Genomic DNA, 27555 nt, shown 5'->3' with positions numbered 1-27555 from the left:
TCTATTTTTAATTTTATATATATTATTAGTATTTTGAAATGTTGTTATTATCATTTTACTAATTGTATTTATATTTATAGATTTTTATATTTTATTTTTATTATTATTATTATTATTATTATTCACATTTCGAGCCTTCCTACTCTTAATTTCTATTTCACCGTTGACTGACCTCATAGGTCTTAGCGCTAGGCCTTTGACCTGAATCCTTATATTCCCTTCTTCCTCTGAAAGGCCAGAAGTGCCCCAGTGCTTTCCTTGACGTCCTCAATATCATCAAGTTAAAATCATTCCCAGTATCATACTTGACTCTATCAACCGTAAGGTTAAAAGAGTTAGTAGTACGTGGACTCGTTAATCGTGTACTTGAGGCCATTATGCAGCTGCTGACCTTCTTAGTTTTAAAAGTAACCTTAAAAACTATTGTATCTGGTGGTCTACGGGGTTACAACGCTCTTGGAGCGTTTTGCTTACTTATAGCCTTCATTAGTCACGCGGTTGTAATCGTGGGCATACAATATCACAGTCAACAGGCGATACAACAATATAGATCTAGAACAGATCAGTAAACTGTGAAGTCACTGGTCTGTGAGGTTGATCTTGAGTAATTACACAACCCAACTCCTTGATTCACAGTACGTTGCTAACGCAGTTAGTTACTATAACTTTATTTACTGAAGCACTTAGCCCATATCCACTACATCTGGCAGAAATACTAGATGTCGTTCGTAAGGATTCCTTTGCCCACAAATACGAAGTGATGATGCCACACGCTTCGAATCTTATGTTATATTAATTCCTGGAATATTGTTTTCCCTGATCCAGCGTGTGTTTGTGTGTGTGTGTGTGTGTGTGTATGTGCTACGTTCACTAGCGCATGATTTACCAATGTCATGAGATATCTGCACTTGATAATATTTACTGTAGTCGTACTTTTTCAGTGTTAGTAAATATGAACCCAAGCATGAGTTCCTATAGGGGGTCAGTGCCACTGTAGGCAATTTACTTCACAATCTTTGCTAGCTGCAACTCCTTCCATTCCTTTTACTGAACCTTCTTTCATATTCTCTCTCTTCCACCTCACTTTCCATCCTTTCCTAACAATTTTTGCCTAGTGCAACTGCTTTGAGGTTTTCCTCCTGTTACACCGTTCAATCCTTTCACTGACGATTTCCGTTTCAGCGCTGAATGACCTCATAGGTCCCAGTGCCTGGCCTTTGACCTAAATTCTATAATATGCCAGTGCCTAGGCGTGACAAAAGGATGTCGGAGTCTTAATTTGAAACCTGTATATCCCCTATTTCGAAAGGGTCCGTCACATCGCAACGATACCTGAAGTATAATGATAGTGATAAAAACAGCATCACCACTACTAGTAGTTGTTGTATTGTCACCTCTTGTCATAAACTGCTGATTATTAGCCTCAATTGACTCAACTTTCTCTTCTTATTGGTGATGACTGTGGTGGTGGTGGTCATTGAATTTGGTCTGCGCGATGCTCACACAAATGCAGCCATGTAAAATTTCGTTTATTTATTCAGTCCTATCTTTCTTGTTTCTTTTCTGGTTTTGAGGAGGAGGAGGAGGAGGAGGAGGAGGAGGAGCAGCAGCAGCAGCAGCAGCAGCAGCCACAAGGATTCCTCATTTGATAATGAACGAGAGATCAGACCTATGATATATTCCTCCTTCAATAACGGGTTCATTCTAAACAACTTCGGTTGAAATCGAAGAATAAATACTGAATTATGAATGCTTGTGGCATAGGGGGAAAAATATACAGGACATTTTGCCATTTCTTGAATAATGTAAGTAAAATTTTGTACAGAGAGTATATCTTAGTCTAACCAGACCACTGAGCTGATTAACAGCTCTCCTAGGGCTGGCCCGAAGTATTAGATATTTTTACGTGGCCAGGAACCAATTCGTCACTTAGTGACGGGACCTACAGCTTATTGTGGGATCCGAACCACACCGAGAAATGAATTTCTATCACCAGAACTAAATTCCTCTGAGCCTGCGTTGCCAGATCGGGGAATCGAACCCGGAGACCTTTTGTACGGAAATTATTATGAAAAGATATACTGACACTTACTATACAACGTACTCACAAATATTTTCACTCCTTTTAACTAGACTTAATGTTAGTTTTTGTTTTTATGTTATTGAATTTCGGATCTCTTCTCATATCAAAAAGGCTCTTAACTGGCTTCAGGTTCAACGAAGCGTTGAGATTTTGGCTGACGACCCTTGAATAAAAATTAATTTTCATTTCATACGTAGGATAGAAGTGATTATCATGGCTCTCACAACGCGCGTAAAACGATTAGAAGCTAAAAGCGAGAAACCTAAATTGTTGCTTCTGAGAAGGTCGATCAGTTGTTGGTTAAATAAGATGATGTAGACACATAACGCCTAAATATTAATGCACATGAAACACGTCAATAAGTAACTCTAACAGAATGGAGTTCGAAGTCTCAACAGTATCTCCCAGAGATATTATGCATAAGCACAAATGCGCTGTTATTGAACACCAAACTCAGGGGAAGAAATCGATTAACTCACTTCGAGATGATTTCGAAGAGTCCGCCAGAAGGCAACTGGAAGTAGCCTCCTCCTCCCCTTGACATCCAACTGAGCAAATGAGGCGGTTCCCAGAAGACAACCTGAGGCACGCCACTACGCCACAACCACCTCCCAGATGACCAACTCCGGGGTGACTGACTCCCACGTGATATGGGGCAGTGGTAGTAGTTAGTTATATACCTTCCCTTGTGTAGATTAGTCCATTTGGAGCAATAATGGTGGTGGTGGTGGTGGTAGATGTACTAGTAGTGTTGGTAGTGGGCACACACATACACTCAGACAAGCGAGGGTCGTGCTTCGCCTAAATATCACACTTGATGGGTTGAACACCAAATGGCGGTCCTTTAATGAGGGAAAGTGTGAGTAGTTTGGACTTCGTGCCACTCTACGGCTTCGTTCGTTCGTTACATCATCGAAATACCGATCATTTCCTTTTATTCCATCCGTTATACATGAAGACGATATGCATAGTTGCACATAACTTTTGTATACACCCGCACACGCGTGCAAATTCAAACACAGCCCCTTGAACATCTGTGGGGTACGACTGTGAATATTTAACCTCATCCCAAAGTAGATGAAATCCAAATGAGTATCCCATATAAGTCCAGACCCCTGGACAGGTGTGTATATATAATATATAATATATATCTATAAATATATTTTCTATAGATATATATATTATATATCTATAATATATATATACATACATACATACACATACATACATATATAGGGAACCAGGAGATGTCGTATGTCCACTCTTGCTGAATACATCGCCCCGTGCATTTCTTATATATATATATATATATATATATATATATATATATATATATATATATATATATATACGTATATGTGTATATATATGTCTACATACATATACATAAATATGTGCAGTATTCATGGTTATAATACTTGCTTCATCAAGTGTCATTGGCAAGTTAGATTATGAATACATCCTATTAAGACAGACCGTTTGCTGATCTGGGAATGGTGTGGTCGTCAGATATCTACTGTCGTCAAAGTCACACACACTTATATATATATATATATATATATATATATATATATATATATTATATATATATATATATATATATATTATATATATATATGGGATGAGCGTCATCACATGCGTATCCAATAGCCACAAATACGTTTTAACCTTATACCTGCGTCTATCCTTTGCTAACCACAGGAAGGATTGTATGTCCCTACCCTTCTTCATAATTTCGTGAGGTCACAAAGGACTGTGGAGACAGGAATCTCCGATGGTTTTCTCTGGATTTGTATCTTCATTTTACTGCATTTTCTTTTTCTGTGGTGTATATACCCTCCCCTTTTCTTCCCCTGGTTTATCTAGGCATTCTATTTTGTTGTTAAAGTTCAGCCATCTGTCACCTTTTAAATGGTGAAAATAACAATAATGATAGTAATAAAAAAACTGGTGTTTAGAAGTTATCTATCTATGCTGCAGCAAGAGGCATTCGTCTCCTTTTTCTTCTACAAGAAAAACTCTGCACGTAATTCAAGTTGTGAATATGGGGTGGACCTATTTGAAGCCTCCACGCTCACATACGAATTCACCATCCGCCTTTTCCTCTTTAGAAGGGGTGGTGATATTTTTAGGTCTTAGCCTTCTGGCTCTCTGCAATTGTTTCTGAAGAGGTCGCTGGTCCCATGCTCTGTTTAACCCTGTGCGATCACAGCAATCGTCTAACTACCTGGTGCCTCATTCACTGTTTAGTTGAACTGTAACGCACTCAGTTATTAATAGAACCGCCCCGTAGGGGGGTTGTAACGTCAGTATACTACGTGCGGTGGACTGTAGGCATTAGTTAAGGTTCTTTGCAACGTGCCTTCGGCCCCTAGCTGCAACCACTTTCGTTCCCTTTACTGTACCTCCTTTCATATTCTCTTTCTTCATCGTACTTCCCACCCTCTCCTAACACTTGATTCATCGTGCAACTGCTTTGAGGTTTTCCTCCTGTCACACCTTTCAAACCTTTTACTGTCAATTTCCATTTCAGCGCTGAATGACCTCAAGAGATCGAGCTCTGATCCCTTTCTGGAAAGGTGAGAACGTAGTATATAGGTCTGTTGTCTCAATAACTGATGGAAAGGGACAAGACCTAAAATCCCCTGCGTGGGGATGATAGAAACTGCTGGGTCACAGGGATTGCGGAGATGTAGTTAGATATCTTGGCACCTTTTGCATATAAGCTTGTGACTTGTCACTGCAATGCCTGGACATTATTTGCACCCGTACCTGCAATAGCTTTGCCTTTGCCCCGATAACCGCATCCAAAAGGTTCGAAGATATCGAGGATTATGAAGACATCATGGTTATAACAGCAATATATACGTATCTAATTAAAAAAAAAAAAAAAAAAAAAAAAGTGACCAGTGGATTCTAGATATCTATATCAGTATGAAATAGCACTAAACACATCTCTGGGCTGATGAGAGAGTGGGTCTGTTCTAGATCGAATAATAAATAGTATCTGATTCGACAGACAATACACTTAAGTGCGTCTGATACTCTGGATGCAGGTTCGAATCCTCTGCTCGGGTGTCAGAATTTCTTCATTTCCTTCTTCACTTGCATCTTATGCTTTTTAGTGATGAGCGTGTCCAGAAATTGTGAGGAAATCAATAAGAGGCCATTGTGGTTATTGCAATTGCATAGGTAATGGGATAAAACATGAGACAAATTATATAATATATATATATATACATTTGTGTGTTTGTGTGTATGTGTGTATAACAGAATCACAAAAATTTGGAACGTGACGAATTTATAAATAAAGGCAAAAGCCACAAAGAAAAGTGAAACAATGGAGTAACCGCTGCGAGGCCTTTCGACTTCTTGTCCTTTGCTAAGCTTAGTAAAGGCTGAGAGTCGAAAGGCCTCACAGCGGTTACTCTACTGTTTCACTTTCCTTCGTGGATTTTACCTTTATATATATACATATATATATTATATATATATATATATATATATATATATATATATATGTGTGTGTGTGTGTGTGTGTGTGTGTGTGTTGTGTGTGTGTGTCTCACAAAATTCCAATATTGTCCAGTTTCCTCCTCTTGCTTCCAAAAGTTAGACGCAAGTAAATATTTTTTAGACCAGTTTCCAAACAAACTAACAAGACTACCTTAACACAGTCTTATTTAGCATCTTAAGCTAGATTTTTCATACGTATGTTCTCTTGTTCTCAACGTCTGCTTTCTCCTGTCCAGTGAAAATGATTCGTTTTCTGCTGACCAGAAATTTATTTCAATGTCACGTGACCAAGATCCTTTTTATTAAGCCGGAGTGGTCTCTCTTGTATTTTTTTTTTTTTATGTTCAACTTTCTGTGCGCGTTTGTGCTCCTACTTTGCTTGCTATTAGAAGATCGACTTTAGATAAAGCTGTTAGAAGAACGACTTTAGATATTGCTGTTGGAAGATTGCTATTAGAAGATTGACTTTAGATAATGCTATTAGAAGATCGACTTCAGATATTGCTATTAGAAGATCGACTTTAGATATTGCTGTTGGAAGATTGCTAGTAGAAGATCGACTTTAGATAAAACTGTTAGAAGAACGACTTAAGATATTGTTGTTGGAAGATTGCTATTAGGAGATCGACTTTAGATAATGCTATTAAAAGATCTTCTTCAGATATTGCTATTATAATATGGACTTTAGATATTGCTGTTGGAATTTAGATATTGCTGTTGGAAGATTGCTAATAGAAGATCGACTTTAGATAATGCTATTAGAAGATCGACTTCAAATATTGCTATTAGAAGATCGACTTTAGATAATGCTATTAGAAGATCGACTTCAAATATTGCTATTAGAAGATCGACTTTAGATAATGCTATTAGAAGATCGACTTCAATTATTGCTATTAGAAGATCGACTTCAATTATTGCTATTAGAAGATCGACTTTAGATAATGCTATAATAGATCTACTTAAGATGGTGCTATTATGAGGTCGACTTTAGATATTGCTGTTGGAACTTAGATATTGCTGTTGGAAGATTGCTAGTAGAAGATCGACTATGGATAAAGCTATTGAAGAACGACTTTAGATATTGCTGTTGGAAGATTGCTATTAGAAGATCGGCTTTAGATAATGCTATTAAAAGATCTACTTCAGATATTGCTATTATAAGATCGACTTTAGATAATGCTATCAGAAGATCGACTGTAGATATTGCTGCTAGAAGGGCGACTTCAGATATAGCTTGTGTAACAACAGGACATTGTTTCACATTTAATCTTGAATTTTCCGGCTTCCCTCTGTATAACATAAACGCCGTCAGTTCGTGATGCCTTCTTTCATAATTCAGTAAGACGGGTCTCTCTTAATGTCTTGACGATAAATTTTTGGGTGTCTTTTATTCATGGGCGCCAGCAGCATATTTTGCAGTCGGAGGGGGGAGGGGGCCGGTTGCCCAGATAGTTTATGGTATCGAGCAGACAAACACTTTTGACCCTTTGATCTATAGCAGGTTAATTCCAAAACCAATTTCAGCGCCTGCGCTTCTTCAGTGACTAAAAAATTATATATATTGATTTCTTCCCAGGATTTCAAGGGGGGCAAGTGTCCCCCTTGCCCCTACGTGCAAGCGCCCATGCTTTTATTAGCACGGGGGTGTGAAGAATGTTTTGTGTTCGTTTAAATATAGCTACGTGTTTTTGAAAGCAAAACGCTCTAATGGATTTACTATCAGCAAGCACAAGTTGATGTGTAAAAGACATATGGCCAAATAATGCCAGGAATTACTGACCCTTCAAAGAATGGTCTTTTAGGATTATGAGATTATGACAACTACGAATTGCTTTGCACAAGCAGAAGCTACATCTTAAGGGACGTCTAAATACTGTGATGTCGTTAGAGAAATCCCTTTTGTTCTTTCACGTAACAAAGGTTTCTCCCTCCAAACTCTGATCAGAATTCATCGCAACTTTAGGGGCAAAGTTCTAAGGGGCTTGGAAGGTCTTTCCTTGAGATTCAGTAGCTGTTTCTGTAAAATGGGAGCTGTCCTAAAGTTTAGATAAATAGCCCTTTTGTCGAGGAACCATAGAAATAACAAACAGAGCAGCCAGACTCCCGTAGAGGTAGAGAGAATACAGAGCGACATACCAATTAGTGGGCTGTTGCTTATGTCACTTAACTTTTAACGCGGCATCTCGTGTAAGGAGCGTCCTATAGTAGATTCACATCATCCGTGCATCCGATGTCTAGGCCAGTCCCTTACGACGCTCCTGATTGGCTGTTGATAAGCCAGTCACAGGGCTGGAAACTCTCATCAGTCTCTCGAGAGAGTTCACATCGGCAGGATAAGTCTTTCAAAAGTATCCCGCAGGAGAGGTGGACCATACATCCTGCCTATGTGAACTCTCGAGAGAGACTGATGAGAGTTCCCAGCCCTGTGATTGGCTTATCAACAGCCAATCAGGAGCGTCGTAAGGAAACTGGCCTAGACATCAGACGCAGAATAAAGAAAGAGAAATAACGACAGAATAAAAAAGGATGGGACATAATAAAAAAGGGAGAGGGGCTGGATAAGAAGTCAGCAGACAGAAAAAACATACTTTAGTTCGTAAATTATACAAACTCTCCGTTCGAAAGCTATTTATTTAACAGATCAAAAAACAAAAATGTCAACTACTGTATTAACGAGACTCCAATACAATATGCTAGGTAGAAACAGTATGAATACTTCCAATGGACATTTCTGACTATGAAAAAAAAAAAAGAAGAATGAAAGACTTAGAGAACAATGTCCCCAAAAGACAACGAGAGAGGCCATGTCATACAATACGTAAGAGGAGAGACTCACTTAAATTATCCGCTAAAAGACAAAAACGACTTTCAGGCGAAAGCAAACTCAGAAATCTGAATCGTTACTATGAAAGTCGACTCCTCAGACACTGAGCTGACATATTTAGGTCTCGTGGGGCTGGACACTGGAATCTAAGGCCACCAAAAATAGATCTTTGTCTCTCAGTGGTCTCGGTATAATGCTGTATGCAAGGTCAACTACAGACCTTAGCTGTATGGGCCGTTGCACGCGAAACTTTAACCACAGCCCGGCGGTGCCAGAAGCTTGATTATGGCTAACTTTAAGCTCGAATAAAATAGAGACTGCGGATGTTAGAGAGCTGCAATTTGGTACGTTTGATCATTGGAGGATGGATGATGAACATCCCAATTTGCAGCCCTCTATCCTCGGCCGTTTTTGAGACCTGAGGGCGGACAGAAAAAAGTGAGGACGGACAGTTTTCTTATACATAAAACTAAAATGAACTTCAGAATACATGATTATGTCTATCCTGTCAGTGTTGCAATCAGAAGTACAAAATCAACTGAGACAGAAAGTACACTTGACTAAGATCCACATACTAAAGGTCCTACGGGAAGTTCAAAGAAGCAGGAATACAAAAATGCAACCGACCATGTCTCGAAAACGACAATAGATGTAACTGCCCTCTTGACCGCTGAGTCGCGGGAAACACCTGATTAACCAGTGAGCACACGGCACCCAGACTATTCACCCAGGTTCCTCCAAGAACTAAAAGGATATGAACTCCTACGAGTAGACTTTAAACCATGAATCAAAAACCAACCTTTTTCGAAAGAATAAATTACTCAAATAATTGGCCCCGCCAGATGGGTTTAACAGGACCGTTAGCAGGAGATCCAAAAGTATGCAGGAGTGTGATGATGAATGCAATCATCGCTTTTTTTTTATGGTTGTCGGTCATTCGTACCAAGGATGTGGCCTTCGTGATAGAAGGCATCTGACTCCCCCATTTGGGAAGAATCGTAAAATAAATTATAAGAAAATAAACAATACACGAAATAAGACAGTGTCAATAAAAGACCCAATAATAATTCTATAAAGTAGAACAAGAAAGTTCCGTAGTATATAAGAAAACAAAAAAATGAGAGTTCATGAATCGTAATGGATAACATATCGCTCATTTAGTTCAGATAAAAAAGGGTTGTCCATTGCCATACCAAATATTATTTGTTGATAAAATTTACCATTGAATATGCACAATCTATTATCAATACTAATTGGCTCAATATCATATAAACTTTCGAAGTATATCACCAAGCTTCTGTTCTATTTACTTGGAACTATCTCAGATTCTCATATATATAGTTCTCTATGTTTACTTGATAAACAAAATTACTTTTTGCTAAGCTGATGGATTCGTTAGTTTTGATGTATGCTTTCTTTTTACTGAAGTCCCTATAAATTGTATTTTAGAGTATCTTAGTAACGAACTAACCCAGCATGAATTACCTCTACCTGTAAGTCACATTATTTCACTCACTAGGTTGTGCATTTGCGATTGTAAGTTTATATTCAGTGGTGAATTTTATCAACAAATATTTGGTATGGCAATGGGCAACCCTGTACCACCACTCCTCTCCAACTTGTATATGGAATTCTTTGAAAAGTGCTATTTACCTATTGTCATGTATATTCCTTTAAAGTGGTATAGGTTTGGTGATGATATTTTAGCTGTTTTGCCTGCTGGTATAGATGTAAATGATTTACTCTCTGAATTAAATAACCAGGTACCATCGATTAAGTTTACTTTAGAATTGGAAAAAGACAACTGACTTCCTTTCTTAGATGTTTTCATACCTAGAGAACCATTTCAATGTAAATTCAGTATAGGAAACCAACCAACAACTTAACTTATGTTCATTTCTATTCAGGCCACCATCTTATTATCAAAATATAAATTTTTTCTTCTATGTTTGTATGAGCATTGCACATTGTCAGTCCCCAATACTTGAATCAAGAAATTGAACACATAAGAAAAATAGGGACAGATTTATGTTATCCTTCCCATATATTAGATATTTGCTCTAATAAAGCCTACAAAAGGTTTTATGGTGTAAGTAATACGGAGAAAGAAACTTCTAAGAACATTCTCACCTTGCCTTATTTTAGCAGATTTGAAACCATAAAATCATTGTTAAATTCTTTTGAGGTCAACCTCGTTTTTTTCCTATAATAACACACTATAAGGAATGCTAATAAAAAATTACCCCAGGGAAAGTAACAACATAATATATAAAATTCCATATATGGACTGCCCCTCCTTTTATATCAGCCAATCTAGCAAGAACTTAGAAATAAGAATTAAACAGCATAAATATTTTGTCAAAATTGGGCAAACATCCAATGCAATATTCGTTCATTTAAGTGAAAATGACCACCAGATAAATTGGATCGGCATTTCATTAATTACAAGATCAAAAGATGTCTTGTCACGTAATCTTTTAGAATCTCCCATTGTACAACTTACTTCCAGTTGTAATTTTAATATCAGTCGTGGCTTGTTTTATTTCGACCCATGTATAAGTAACATGTTTAAGAATGACCTTAAAGATACAACCACAGAATTAAATATAAATTAGTTGCCTTATAGATATGTTCTTTGTATATTTTTTACTATAATGGGCGTTATGTTCGTTCGTCCATCTGTCATTCAATCACGGCCAAACGGCTGGTCCGATGGGTATGAAAGTTGGCTGGGTTATAGTGGGGACCCCTAAGATGGTTTGTAATGGGGTTTCATCCTACCTCTCCGCCCCCCCTCCGAAGGGGATGGGGGTGAGAAGGGATTCCCTGAAATGGAGCTGGTTTTGCCTGTGAAACGGGGCTGGTTGTGCCCTTAGACTTGTTACTTCATGAATTTATCATACATAATTTTTTTATACATATGACTGCTAGCATATTGAATATACGTTTTGTGAATAAGTTTACTTTGCAAAAAAACGGTTTTTGTTGTTTACCAAAAATTTATTGTGGTCAGTTGCTGCCCTGTATAATCCTTTAATTGTCTTATCCCTGTTTCTGAGCAATTGGACTTAATTTTTTTGTAAACCTATTACATTGTACCCCTATTTTGTTGGGGGGAGTTACTAATTCTCCAGGTATGTTGGATTCTAGATACCTTATTTACTTTATAATCCATGTGTGACTTTCACAACCCTTCCTCGTACGCTCATCTTCTTACGTATGTCAGATCTCGTAGCTACTCCACTGTTTCACTTTCCTTCGTAGCTTCTACCTTTATTTATATATTTATCACGTTCCAAATGTTCGTGATTCGGATCAGTTAATTCTGTCCTTTACAGATCCGAAACCGCAGTTCGGAATGTGAGATTCATACATACATAGACACACACACACATATATATATATATATATATATATATATATATATATATATATATATATATATATATATGTCTATGTATGTATGAATCTCACATTCCGAACTGCGGTTTCGGATCTGTAAAGGATAGAATTAACTGATATTAGACTCCTTGAAAAATAAGAAGTAAAGTGCCGATGAAATTCGAAGGGTACTACGAGCCATGTTCATACACGAGACTTCTGAAAAGGACGATTATCGGGTATTAACGTTTTGGGTATTTTCATTTCCTGATTGTTCCGAGAATAGAATAGATTTGCTTTTCATTGGAACACATGAGCTATTTCCCCTATATACTTAAATATGCATATATATATATATATATATGTATATATATATATATGTGTGTGTGTGTGTGTGTGTGTGTGTGTGTGTATATATATATATATATATATATATATATATATATATATATATATATATATATATATGTAAGTGTTTACATAATAAAAATATGGAATGTTAGTCCATATATATAAAAGTCTAAAACTAAAGAGGTCAACCAGATTGCTTGCAGGAATGTGATCAGACTAGAGACGCTAAAGATGACGTATACAATAAAAGTAGGCTAAGATAACATGTCGTCACCTGTAGTCATTCAATTGTTTATAAACATTAGTCCAAGCTCCCTGCTTGAGACAACTACCGCCTACGTGATCTGTAGCGTGTCTCATTTGACTGTGTGTTCGTATGAAACTATGTCATTGTATGTATGTTCATATGTTCGAACTACTGTCTGTTCCTTCATAACTTGTAACAGAGATGGTAGACAGGCAGAAGAGAGTTAGCTATCGTCATTAGAAGACCTGTACCTCTTTACCTAAGCTTTATCATGTAGAGGAATAGGATTAGCCATCATCATTGGCAGAAGCGATCAAGCTATCGTCATAGAAGACTTGTACAATCATATCTGATCTTCAGCATGTAAAACTTCAGAAGAATATATAATTTTTTATACTTAGTGTTTTCTACAAGAACCTCACCGAACCATGAGTTTAACACATCGTCGTAAAGATAATACCGACTTCGTAAGTGATCTACAAAACCCCAGACACTCCATTGAAGATGGAAGTGCAATACCAACCGACTTAGCGTATAGATTATCGCAAGTCTAACATTACCTCATAGGGCGCCTTATCATACAAGGCACAAGCCCTAATATTGGTGGCCAGCGTACCAGAAGAACTCTACAACGTCCTACGAAGAAAAACCAGAATAATAAATCATGTATCATAAGAAGTCAACGACGACGAAAGCAGCAGATTCTTCAAGCAACATAGTATCATCGTTAGTGAGCGACTTCAGAAAACAACAAGATTCGTCAAGCAACTTAGTATCATCGTTAGTGAATAACTTCAAGAAACAAAAACCGACGTGTCCTTTTCCTACGGCAACGGAAGCTTCGTCTACTCATTAGAACCATTCAAGAAAACATCGTTAGTGAGCGTTTCCGGCACTGCAAGAAACAAACCGAACGCGTCTGCAGCATCGGATTTTCAAGGGCTCGAATCATCGAAACAATGCGCACGGGGGAACTGAAGCCAAACCAGGTCATCCGCTAAATAGAGAAGGAGGACCAAGGCCGTGTGTCGTTATCGGAACACCGTGACTTCCCACAAAAGCAAGCTAAGTACAATTTTTTATTCATTAGGAGTAACTTTGAGTGTTTCCTTTGCAGGTCGAATTTCGTTATTCCTGTGGCTGAAGTTACGAGACATTCTTAATCTTACTTTTTTACAGAAATTATCTACATCATTGAGATTTCGCTACTGCGAGTTTTTATCTTTGAGTGTCTGTTTCCAGAAGTTCTACTGAAATATCATAATCATATACTATGTTAATTTTATCATTTTGGGTGATTATTAATCCCTTACGTAACAAATCATATTAAACAGTGATATGCGTTTACGCAGTGGACGTCTGTATTTATACAGATGCATGGATAGGGTCGTTAAGCACCGTAGTGATTAGAAAACACACAAAAAACAAGTGGAACACCCGTACAAATCTATATAAATTAGAGGTAACACTATTTCGGGTCATGTAAATAAATGCTCCTTTGCAAAGTCCCGATCGCAGGTTTTGTTAGCCTTGGAGTTTTTTGAGGTTATATAAAAAATATCGAACCTCAATGACTCAACTCAACTTTAAAAATATGGCTGGATTGCAAGGAATAACATGTCTGTAAAAAACTTTCATCAGGCTAAATGCGCTGACCAGGATCCCTCACTATTTCAAATTTTAGCAAAGAATGAAGTACAAACAGTTAATATTGTATGCAGTAGTGATAACTTGTCTTATTAGTAATCGCTCAGTTCCTAATAGTTCGTCATCATTGCTTTATACGTAACCAGCAAACAATAATGCTAAAAACACACAATACGTTGCCGATGGTAATAAAGAGAAGGATTCCTAATTATTACAAAAAGAAATAGAAACAGTAGCTTTTTCAAAGAAATCAAACAAGCAAACTCGGTTACTGTGTCACCTAGTCAAGCGGTCAAGGTTAGTTAAATCTGCCGAGTTTTCAAAGCAAAGCAAATTCCACGCAATAAGCGACTCTAGCAGAGTGGGGAAAAGCGATGTTGGTTCATACCAATATCTTTTTGAATTAAAAAGGATTTTTCCTATGAAACACACGACCGTATAAGTAATCAGAGCAGGTTTTCGTTTTAATTTTAATACATTAAGTTATAATAAATAGGTGATTAAGCCCAACTGTACGCGCCGTAAAAATTAGAATATCTTGTTTTATTTCTTTAATACACGTAATATCTTGTATTTACGGACTCACCGTCTGTTGTTCGAACTTCCCTAATGAGAAGTCCGGATAAGCGAGCGCTTATAGTTATAAAAAACATTGATCTGTATCTAGTGTAATTGTAAGATTCATCTAGGGGTATACAAAATATTATCTTACATCCTAGGGGTATACAAAATATTATCTTAAAATCCGTTTGAACAAAAAATGAGACAGTTAATCAAATAATAACTTATATAAAGGAACTATACATTTGTCTCATAAATCGTAACATTGTTCAAATGACCCAACAGAATTCTCCCACAACCGCAGTCGCACTTTGCACGCAAAATCTCGAGAAGCATGCACCCTCGAATGCCTTAGTGCGTGTAAAAAGACTTTCGCTGGGAAATGAAAATGTTTAATCCTTCCCGACACTCTGAAATATAACGATTTCCGCGAACAAAGCCCTAAAAGTATACATATCGTGGATACAGAAGTTATAAATATCGCATTTTTTATTGTTGCTAATTTTTAATCACGCCCAACCAGTCGTGGATGAATCTCTCTGAATAAATCTAATTCTAAAGTAAATAATCCGTAAAGTCATTCAAGCAGAGGTGATTCACAGAAATTTTTTTTTATCTTTTACCTGAATACCAGGAAGTTCTCCACTGGCGAGTGATCTCTGGAAAAAACAAAAAACGGATGTAATTTAACACAAAATACGGTCTAAGGACAAACGTTAAAGCTATTATACGTACCTTCGTGTAGACTCTCAATGAAATTTCAAAATATGAGATAAATGACGAAGTTGAAAAATGTTCGTAATAGGGAGCCATTAGGAAATCAAATAGCCCATATAATTTTTCCCTCAAACGTCATGCCATAAAAGATCGGACGTGGCGTATACTGCGTAGATTTCTGTCGCTTTAAACAAGGAAATGACTTCGATAGTTTCCAGTGCGATGTACCGACGACATCTTATCTCTGTTAGGCTAGAATAAATTTTTTTTCACCAACTTTAAAAGCTTTTACCAGATACCATTACCTAAGTGATTGTACCTCATACACCGTTTTCAACACACTCAGGGGACATTATCAATTTTTTACGTATGCCTCCGGCTACGTTGCACCCCAATTACAATATAGTGTTTGGAGACTTTTAGGGGATACCTACATGCCTATATGGATGATCTTGTAATCTTTTCTAATACCTTAGAAGTACATTCACATAAAGTAGAGCTAGTGCTACAGAGACAAAGACAAATAATCTCCGAGTAAAATATCTAAATGTGAGTTTTTAAAACCTAACATGTTTATCTAGGTTTTATGTGTCTGGTCAAGGTCTTAAAAGTAGTCCATGGTAAGGGGTCGGCTATTCATAACTTTACGGTACTTATTAACGTAAAAGGGGGATACAGCACTTTTGCGCTTTAGTGGGTATTACAATCGTATGTAAATATGTAACTCTTCAATCATGACAGCTCCTTTAACAGATCTTACGAAGAAGAGCGTAGATTGATTATGGTCTAAAATCATCAACAGGCGTTTGCGATATTCTTAAAAGGGCGGGAATAATGCAGCTTAACCTAAACTTAAAAAATCCCTGATTTAAATAAAGGCTCTTTTTTTATTGGCAAAACAGACGCCTCAGACCAAGGGGTTTAAGAGGGTACTACTTCAGGTAATATGATAAAAACCAGTTTTCCCTTCCTATAGCTTTTTATTTATTCACGTAAAAACTAAAGCCCTTTGAAAGTAAATATGCAATAATAGGCAAGGAGGCGGGCTAGGTATCTTTAACACAGTACATTTTAAGTTCATAATCTATGGGCGATCCTGATAAAGTCCTTACTGAACATGAGTCCTTTACCGAGTTTTTCAAAGGCTTTAATCACAGTCCAAAAGGAACTCGGTGACAAATGATCATTCAGGTCTTTGGAGCCAAGATAAGATATCTACCTGGGAAAGCAATTATCATAGCTGACGCAATATCCCGCAAATCCCGCACCATACTGCAAAGAACCATTAATTAGACTAAAAAATATAGAAACATCCGTGCCTATTGTTAAAACCGTATCTAAACAAGAAAATTCCTTAACCCAAGAGATCGCGAGCATTGAATATCTGGGTCGGAGCGCAGAACTGTTACAAACTGAACAAAGCAAGAGTCAACAGACATAACCCAAACAATAAACACTTCGGACGGAAACAGAGTCAGCAGCAATAAACACCAAACAATAAACACTTCGAAACGGAAACAGGGTCAGTGGCTAGGCAAAAAACCAATAAACACTTCGAGCAGAAACCCTAAAGCAAAAATATATTTAAAGTATGTGTATCAGAATAATGTAATCAAATGTAATATTATATGTAGGTCCGTGACGAGGAAAACCCGAAGAACACAGCAGATGACTAACGACCAGGTAGTAGTAATAATCTCTCTCATACCAATCGTCATAAACTGGTTGCATTCCGTCATCCAGGGTTCCCTCCTTTTTCACAGAAAGCCAAATCACTGTTTTCTGGCCTACAATGCTTACAGATATAAAAAGCACATAACTGATTGTAACACGTGTCATGAAAACAAGGGACACACTAAGACACCTGTCAGTTTAGGGGCCTATCCTGTGCCAAATCAATCCTTGAAAGAATATACTTAGAATTATTAACAGAGTTACGAGTCTGACAGAGGGAATAAACACTTCTTAGTGTTAATAGTTCCTTGACCACGTTATATAGAATTATAGCACTAAAAACAAACAACCGCAATTGAACCAGTGCGTTACGAACTATTTATGAGTGCTAAAATCAGTAAATATGGAATTCAACACATAATAATCTGTGACTCGGGTGGTGTAAATCAATAATAATCTCCTTAACACGTTGTGTGAATTCCTTTCCATTAAGAAAAAATAATAATATTTTATCACCCAGAGTCAATCGGTTTGGTTTGGTAGAATAACGGATAATTAAATAGGAAGTGTCAATGTCTTACGAGTTACAACTCGTGATGCTGGATCCGAACTGGATTATAGCGGTTCTCGCGGTTTTAATAATACCTTTATCATTCATATCTAGTATCTATAGAATTGATACCGCAAGTAGCCTTATACGGTACGCCGCTAGGACGCTTTTCCACATATTCAAGCCAACCATTAATTTATCAAATATATATATATATATATATATAAATAAATATATAAATAAATAAATATGGATACAAGTGGAGTCAATATAATACACTCCGTAAGAAGTCGGAAGGGTTACAAATTATAATAAAAAAGGAATCACGATAAAATCAATAAGCAAAACGTAACCAAATATATATGCGTAAAGATTTGAACTCTAACTTAACGCTTTAGTAATGACAAATAAGCTAAAAGTTCAAACACATATCCAAAATCTACTGACATATTGTCTGTCCCGGTGATTTATATTCGTAGTCATGAAAAAAAAAAAATTAAATAAATAAATAAATAAATAAACTAATAATAAATAAAATAAATAAAATAAAATAAAAGAGATTTTAAAGTCAGGAAGTCTAGAAGTGAAAATGTTATCTATGGAATAATCCTATATGAATCTTATACAGGGCTAATAATATATATAGAATTTGTATGGAAACCTTTTTCATATAGTTTGAATAAGGAATATTTATTTAACATAATGCCAACATGAAACTAATATATTGTTCAATTTTGGTACTGTTTTTTTTTTTTTTTCAGACATTCTTCTCATGCGGGTGGAGAATTAAAACACTAAAATATCATTTGAAAATACAAAAGTCGTATCTCTTACAGCAAGTAACGTAACTCTTAGCTGGCTGAGAGCAATCTCCTGCCAAGTGACGACGTCATCATTGCCGTATCAGCATTTGTTCCTTTTAACCTCAATAATCTGCTTACACAGGTTTCATCTGTGTGTCGTCTCTGCTTGCAAAAGCATTGACTGGAGAAGGAATGCTTAGCCCGAACTTCTCATGGCGCAAGGCAGCGTTAGGTACAAGTGTCTATCCGGTATGAGGCAATGCAACTTGGAAATCATTTTAAAATTAAGAAAACCAAAATAAGAAAATAGAATGTCTATACAACAAAATGAATTTTTTTGTTTTATGCAACCTCATAACATTTAGAAGTATCAAGATATGTAATATGAAATATTACTTGCAACATTAGCCTATTACAATTCCAAGTAAAACATTCATGGGAAAATGTCACATTTTCTGAAAACCCAAGGTTTATTTAGAAATTAGTTACATAGTGGGTTTTTTTCGTTGCATCTCCATACCATATTAATAAGTTTTTAAAAAAAATTAACCTCAGAGGATGCGCACAAGAAAATTGAATATGAAACTTTTGTTAGGGCACATAGAAATCATGATTAATATTCTCTTTGACTCTTATGTTGCCTGGCAATCTTACAATAGCTCCATTTTCACTTCTTTGACTTAGTAAATTTACTACCAGCTAACTAATCGCAATTTTCTTTGGGATTCTGTATTGATATCTGTATTTTGTTAAATTATGGATATTTTTACAGTCATCATAGACCTGGATAGGTTCACTCATTGTTAATGCCATGGATAAAAAAGTTTGTACAGCGGACTCTTTTGAATTCCGAAATATCAGCGACTTCATGTGGGTTAAGTCTGGTCTAAATGGCTCTCTCCCCTCCCCTGTATTTGGATGTCGTCTGAATTTACTTTGCCCATTGTGACAAGTATAATTTCACTTGCAGGCTGATTAATGGAACCTGGTTACAGTATCCTGCAGTATGAGAGTTTCACATCGCAACTTCAAAAAATCGTTCGTCGCAGCGGACGACTACAGTCAAGTAACAACCGCCTACAATGTGAAAGGAATTTCATGGACTTCTTCGACCGACACCGTATCTCGTCGTTAATCTCGTTTTCATGCGGAACGCTCCAGCGGCTGTCGGAATTCGACTACAAAAGGGACATACTTCCGACAATTACGACCCGAAGGATATTCAACTCTACTTTGCTGGCGAAGGACTCGTGCTGGGGATGTTTTTTTTTATTCATCGCGAACGTAATCGTGTAGCTTAGGATGCAGAGAATAAGTATGAGCGCAAAAAATAGAACGTTGGACCCGCCCAGGCAAATTTTCCCTTGTTTTAACCATTGAAAAAGGCCGTTTCAATTGGCTATAGGTGGTTGTCTGGAACTGTGTAATGGACGAAAAGTTGTTCGAACGCTAGTTAAAAGTGAAGTAGTATAACCTCGGTCATGGTATCTTTTATATAATAAAAGTATCATGTATCCTATATATAATTGATCATAAAATAAACAGAATCGAAATAATATTTTTTGCGTGTGACGCACTAGGAATCTATATGTAAATGATCATTAAATAACAGAATCGAAATATATTTTTTCTTGCGTGTACGCACTAGGAATCTATATATAAAATGGATCATTAAATAAACAGAATCGAAATAATCTGTTTGCGTGTTACGCAATAGGAATCTATTGTAAAGTGCACATTATATTAATCATAATTATATGAATCCATATACATATGTATAAACAAATCAGGTAGCCTATAATCAATCTGTTACCTTATATCTTACCATTATCTGCAGTTATATATGAGTTAGTATATTGATTAATGAATCAGATATATAACATTTAGCATAAAAATCAACGAATCAATCAGCATAAACATTAATAATTTTATCAATTCATATATGAAATTTTTTATCAGTTAAAATATGATTTTTATCATGTTAATCTTCATTCTATGCAATTATCAGAGTACATTAGTATTTTCTGTAGCATAAGTATCTTAAAGAGATGAAGTGAAAAGCTGTATCATTATATATCACGTGATCACTATTATTTACCAATATCATTGTTTTATATTTTATTACTTGAATCAATTCATGTACACCATGAATTTTTATTTACTTATATATATATATATTCACGTAGTGTCTGTATCACACTCCTATAAGTCAAATGCAAGTCAAGTTTGAGTAATATTCAGTAGTTGGTTTTGGTAGCTGACCGAGCTGATGTAAGTGTTTACATAATAAAAATATGGAATGTTAGTCCATATATATAAAAGTCTAAAACTAAAGAGGTCAACCAGATTGCTTGCAGGAATGTGATCAGACTAGAGACGCTAAAGATGACGTATACAATAAAAGTAGGCTAAGATAACATGTCGTCACCTGTAGTCATTCAATTGTTTATAAACATTAGTCCAAGCTCCCTGCTTGAGACAACTACCGCCTACGTGATCTGTAGCGTGTCTCATTTGACTGTGTGTTCGTATGAAACTATGTCATTGTATGTATGTTCATATGTTCGAACTACTGTCTGTTCCTTCATAACTTGTAACAGAGATGGTAGACAGGCAGAAGAGAGTTAGCTATCGTCATTAGAAGACCTGTACCTCTTTACCTAAGCTTTATCATTGTAGAGGAATAGGATTAGCCATCATCATTGGCAGAAGCGATCAAAGCTATCGTCATAGAAGACTTGTACAATCATATCTGATCTTCAGCATGTAAAACTTCAGAAGAATATATAATTTTTTATACTTAGTGTTTTCTACAAGAACCTCACCGAACCATGAGTTTAACACATCGTCGTAAAGATAATACCGACTTCGTAAGTGATCTACAAAACCCCAGACACTCCATTGAAGATGGAAGTGCAATACCAACCGACTTAGCGTATAGATTATCGCAAGTCTAACATTACCTCATAGGGCGCCTTATCATACAAGGCACAAGCCCAATAATATATATATATATATATATATATATATATATATATATATATATATATATATCTCATTGGTTTCCAATAAAACCAAATCAGTTCTTTTCTTGTGACATCCAAAAAATTAAATTCATTTGCCAAAGAGAAAATTAGAATTTATATTATATTCAGGAGGATGATGAGACAGAAATCACTGAAGGTTTTTCATGACCTGCGTTTGTCTCTCTTCATCAAATCCCTCCTGTTGAGTTATATGAGGCTGTTCTGTGTATTTATTGTTTTCCATATGGAATAAATACAAAATCTATGAACTCTACTCCCTTCTGTAACGCCTTTTAGGCCTGGTCTTGTCGCCACGACCATCTTTTACATTACCGAAATCTTTGACGGGATGGGCATTACCTGTAAGAATTCTAATAAAAGCAAGTGCATTCTATGCACGAGAATCAGAATACTCACATCTATAGTAGATTCACATCAACCGTGCATTTGATGCCTAGGCCCGTCCCTTACGACGCTCCTGATTGGCTGTTGATAAGCCAATCACAGGCCTGGAAACTCTGTCTCTCTCGAGAGTTCACATAGGCAGGATGTATATTCCACCTCTCCTGAGGGATACTTTTGAAAGACGTATCCCTGAGAAGAGGTGGAACATACATCCTGCCTATGTGAACTCTCTTGAGAGACTTGAGAATTTCCACCCCATGATTGGCTTATCAACAGCCAAATCAGGAGCGTCGTAAGGGACTGGCCTAGACATCAAATGCACGGCTGATGTGAATCTACTATAGTAGATCTTATGATTCAAATAATATTGTGGAATGTATACAGTACTGCAGACATCATCCTGTCGTAATTTTTAAAATGAAAGTTCTACTGTAATAAGCGGATGGAATGTCCATACATCATCACTCATCACCACTCAGTAGAATGGAGAAACATCTGGCGTGTGTTTTCGTTAATAAAGGAACAAACGCAGTCGCACAGCGAAGTTATCTAAGTAGTTTGGTGTTTAAAATGATCATAAAAGGATCCACGAATTCAACGTCAGCAAAGCTGTGTGGACGTTGTGTGTGTATTTATGTTCCATTCGTGTATCCTTACGCTCATAACATGATGTAGTACGCCGTGCATTTCTGTGTAGAAGAAACAATAGCCTGTGTGCTGCTCATTGCTTAGAAAAAACAAATGAATAAACAGAAGCGCTGGACTCCTTAAAAGAGAACTCACAGACAAAGGATATCTTCGCAGCCTCCTGGACAGAGTTAGCGCAACAATGGCTAACAATATTCCCAGATCAGATGAGGAAATGAAGTACTTGCCCGTGCCATCACGGCAATTGACCTTGCAGATGACATGCACAGAAGGGAGGAGGCACGTCACCATCATGGGTGTCACTCAAGAGTCAGGTAGAAGTAGGAAAGTAGGATTATCTCAGACAGTTTGCTTAAAAACTTATTATTATGGAATAGCTTTGGTAAAATTATATAACAAAACAGTGCTTTGCAAATTGTCTTCAGTGAACTTGCTTCCGAATGCGTGGATATTCATAAACATCCATATGAGAGAACTCTGCATTATTATTATATAATAAATACTAAATATTAGTAAAACTTATTGCTTGACAGGGAAAGCCAAAGTGGTGACGAAAAAGAGATCCATGGTCCAACTGCCTCTGTTTTTTATAAAGCAATGTGTTGCAAGTTGTAAAAGGGTTTCGTATATGTTTAAAACAATTGTCTCAATTAAAACGTCTCTCTTTAACGTTACACGGAGCTGTATAAGAGTTAAAACTACGTGGTTCCGGGTTAGTGAGGTCGTCATTCCGTACTTTATCTTTTGTTCTGAGTTTTCGTTTCCTAATAGCTATAAGCCACATTTACCTTCAACATTTTTAGCCTTAATCTTCCACGGAAAGTCGATTTTGGAAGGAATAGTTGGTAATATTCCTCACAAGTTTGTAAGTTTGCTTTTGTTTTGATTTGATAATGTGTTTGATGATTTCCATTTACTTTGTAGCCTCTCTTGATTGAAGTTTGTCTATGTCAGGTGACAGGATTATTCAAGTGTTATCGATTTGATGCGTTAATAATGCCTATAATATGTTTTTGTGTTAATGTTTCAGATTCACAATTCAGCGTGTGTGCGCGAATAGAATGCAAATGAAAGTCGACATTTTCATTCCACAACTCACGTGAACCAACACTACTATGCATTCGACAGTATATTTAGTAGTTGTCATTGGTTCCTATCCCTCCGTCGTCGCCGTCGAAGGTCTGGTAAGTTTTGTACCTAGGCTTTATTATCAGTTCGTTGACACTTGAAGCCATTTGACTCTCCTCGATAAGTTGTCTTAAAATTTGGTTGTTGATTTTCATTTTTCTTTCCCTACATTTTGTTTATTAGAACTCTAAATAATGAAAATAGTACACTCGGTTTCTTTTAATTTCTTTAAAACGGCTGAAGTATTCTGTAGCCTAATCTAAGACCCTTATTCTCTCAAAGTTTTGAAAAAAAAAAAGTGAAAACAAAGATTAAATGACTTCAATCGAAGAATAATACGGCGAAAAACACACGACTAACTCTCTCTCTCTCTCTCTTCTCTCTCTCTCTCTCTCTCTCTCTCTCTCTCTCTGTTACTGGGAGCAAGGGGTGGAGATGGATGGAAGTTATCATTAACATGCTAACCTTGAGTTGGATGGATGGAATTCGCTAATATTCTCGTCCATCTCGCAGCAGATGACCCACTTATTCTGAATAAATTGCTGAAAATGATCAGATGTAATTTGCTGAACGCCACTGGCCTCCACAGCGCAGATGCAGCTGTGAAAGTTGTTCAGGTCTTTGAAATTATGAATGCAATGTGAGGTCATATTTTGATGTAGATGCAGTAGGAAGAACACTATAGAATGTAGGAATAAAGAATGTGTTTGAGATTTGACAAGAACGCTTTAGGTGTCGGTATGCCTATGAATGTATTATATTCATTGTATTATTTATTGTCTATAATGAGCACTCACCCTGTGGTAGGGGTGTAAGAATACTACCACCGTAGGTCCTGCGTGTCGTAAAAGGCAACTAAAAGGACAGCTGCTGCCTTGCAGTCTTACTGTTTAGTAAAAGGCTGAGCCCACCGCCAATAACTGTGGAAACTGCTGCCCTGCAGGTGGAACTTTTTGGTCAAAGGCGAGACCCACCGTCAATAACTGTGGTTGATGACAGCAAGGGCATGCGGTCGTGAAAACCCCTTTGCTAAACTATAAACTATGTCTGATGATGTAAGGAAAGGCTCATCCGGCAACCGACCCCTTGGTGTAGGGATAATAGTGGGGAAGAAGAAGTCTATTATAATGAGCACACATTGCTATGGAACAAAGTTAAGTCAATCTTATTTTAACCAGACCACTGAGCTGATTAAAACCAGACCACTGAGCTGGTCCAAAGGATTAGATATTTTTTACGTTGCTAGGAACCAACTAGTTACCTAGCAACGGGACCTACAGCTTATTGTGGGATCCGAACCATATTATATCAAAGAAATTAATTTCTAATAACCAGAAACAAATTCCTCTGATTCCACATCGGCAGAGAGGGGAATTGAACTTCGGACTATCGGATTGGTAGGTGAGCGCGCAGACCACTAGTCCAACGAGGAACAGTAATACTACCTTGAGATACGAGTATAATTTGTTCCTGGACCGAGCTCGTAAGTCAATTTGCTCGTATCTCAATTCAGTTTTTCCCATATCAAATAACTGACAAAAATTTAATCCCTCTAAAAGCACCCAAATCAATGATAATAACAATGGAAAAAACATGTTTTTAATTGCTATACTGTATAGACATACTGTACACACACAAAATGATGTAATAAATGATTACTGTGATATGACTAATGGCGGTGTGTGCGGAGGAGGTGGCAGAGTTGGACGGTACCGTATTTAAAACCGTTCCTTACACGTAGCGTAACACTTAAACTTAAAATTAACTTAACTGAACTTAAATTAATTTTTTTTTTTTACTTTTTACCTTGTTTTTTTCTGTTCTTCACTTGGGAACTGTAGTGGGACCATCAACTGCCTGATAATGTTTGGACCTGAGAGTTTACAAGCAGAACTATTCTGCAGGACTGGACCATGGATTCCAGGGGGTTCTGGTTCTGGGTACAGGACTCTTGGCACTATATCCGGTTTGTCCATATTGTGAATAGGGTGGGGATAATTGTAATCTTGTAATACTCTCAGTCCCATCAAGTGGATTTGGTTTACACTTGGGCTACTCGATTAATCATATTGTGCCATCCCCTGTGGAGTACGGTAGGGACATGGACGTTTGGGAGTCTGTTTCTCACTTGTGCCATTGGTGGAAGAATAAACTCTATTAAAGGCTGATGATATCTTTTTAAGGTTTTCAGGTTTATTTGTTTTTTCCTCCCCTCTCAAATCTTTATGTCTAGCAGTTGTAAGGATTCACGTACCCCTGGGCCCTATGATGGTGCCCTTCTGGCACAGTTGATGACCTCTGCACCCACCATGGAGATTCAATATTCTCCAAATGTTGATGACCTCTCCAAAAATAAACTGATGAAAAGCAGTAATAACGAATCTGATCCCCCTCCTGACTTCCTTTACCCTCCCCTGGACCCTCTAGCCATGCTTCATTGATGACGACTTCAATCAAAGAGACAGAATTCTCTGAGAAATCTTCATCCAAAGTTAAATCCTCAACACAGCCAGGTTGTGTGAAAAATTTGAGAATGCCCCATATCAAAGACTTGCCAGTCTGTTGTGATTATGAAATGATCTCGACAGCTTTGAAATCATTTGGAACTGTTGCAGAAATCAGGGTGAGCTTTATTGATAGTGAATTTAAATGGGAAGCTTGGGTTACCTTTAGTAGCTGTGATGAGGCTCTAAAGGCTAGTAGTATGATAAGTGCCATACGAATCGGCCCGGTCAAGCTACAGTGCGAGGAGCCTTAACAGATAAAGTCCTTTAAGTCTTGATATAGACGTAGATTCATTTTTACAGTATTTTTTTGGGCGGGGGGAGTGAATGAAACTTAGAAATCAGCTTCACTCAGATTTCAGATAAGACGCTTCCCTCCTTAAAGGAAATAAATGGCAGTTTTATTTTCCAAGTGGCAGAGTTGGGTAGTTGCCGTAAGAGGAGTTAAGTCTTGGGTCAGACAATGCCGCCTCAAATTTTGCTGTTAATCTTAATGTTAAGGACGGCAAGTCTATCCACCAAATTTTTTATCGTACAATTTGTAATAAAACTGATGGCATGGAAGCTTTACACTCCCTTTCTGAGGGCCCAAAATTTGGAACTCCACACGCTAAAGTGGAAAAATTAAGTAGCTTGAATTCTTGCTTACAGTGTGGTAACACAAACCACAATACTTGTAACTGCCGTTTTCATTTCAACAAACGTGTCATTTGTTCTGGATGGCACTTTGGTTTCCTTCGTGTTAAAGGTGAGGAAGAGCAGTCAAAGAAAAACTTAGAAGCCCGAAAAGGTAAAAGGCGACTCTCAAAGCATCACAATTTCAAGTATGGCTCAGTTCTAATTACAGATGCGCTGCAAAGTCACGCAAGTAGTGAATTGATTTTGCCCATGTTCTCTTGTGAATTGCAAAAGGATTGAAAGATGGCGGTTCCCAAGTCAGTTTCATTACTGATGAGGTTGTGGAAAATCAAAAGCCAAGTCTTGGAAAATATATCATTGACTGTTAATGGCTTTCATACCTTTAAATGGTATGATACAAAATTAGTGGAACCCACGATGAAATTGGGAGGTGAATTATGCGTACCTGGGTTGATGAATGAAATCGTACAGAGATTTGTGTAGCTTGGGTACTCATTGGGGGTGATGAAATAAAGAATATATATTTCGTCTTAGGAACATGGTCTGCACATTGCATCTTGGACTCGTTGCTGAGTTTTGGGAAAGATTCCAACTCTATATTCTGAAACTCCTCTTGGGGTCGTCATGCTTTTAGGCAAAGTAGATAGTAGTACTAACATTTGATCCTACAGAGAACTTATGCTTCTTTAGTGTTAGCTTCATGTCTGATGACTTTGCTGTACTACATTCATTGTTTTAATGAACTGGTTATCATGTGCAATACTATAAAATAATTGTCCCACTATGAAAAATTAAGTAAATATTTTTTTTTTTTTTAGTATTGAAGAGTTTGACATTCATTTCTGTTGCAG

The 27555-nt window shown here is 37.1% G+C and overlaps 1 protein-coding gene and 1 long non-coding RNA gene across 4 annotated transcripts in view; one reads left to right on the top strand and one right to left on the bottom strand.

The window, feature by feature from the left end:
• The window catches only part of LOC135219996 (uncharacterized), a 47066-nt gene extending 44311 nt beyond the window's left edge, over positions 1 to 2755 (bottom strand). For all 3 annotated transcript variants that reach the window (XM_064257279.1, XM_064257280.1, XM_064257281.1), the window contains exon 1: positions 2563 to 2755. The gene's annotated coding sequence lies outside the window, so the exon portion shown is untranslated. The remainder of the gene's footprint in view (positions 1 to 2562) is intronic.
• Positions 2756 to 2759: 4 nt separating this feature from the next.
• Positions 2760 to 27555, top strand: part of LOC135219998 (uncharacterized) — a 40285-nt gene continuing 15489 nt past the window's right edge. Inside the window, exons 1-2 of the long non-coding RNA XR_010315545.1 lie at positions 2760 to 2942; positions 23464 to 23617. This is a non-coding gene — a long non-coding RNA (uncharacterized LOC135219998). The remainder of the gene's footprint in view (positions 2943 to 23463; positions 23618 to 27555) is intronic.

The sequence above is a fragment of the Macrobrachium nipponense genome, chromosome 1, assembly GCF_015104395.2.
Source record: "Macrobrachium nipponense isolate FS-2020 chromosome 1, ASM1510439v2, whole genome shotgun sequence".
In the NCBI taxonomy this organism is placed as follows: domain Eukaryota; kingdom Metazoa; phylum Arthropoda; class Malacostraca; order Decapoda; family Palaemonidae; genus Macrobrachium; species Macrobrachium nipponense.
Note: the sequence above shows the minus strand (reverse complement) of the source record. Positions and strands in the feature narration are given on the sequence as shown.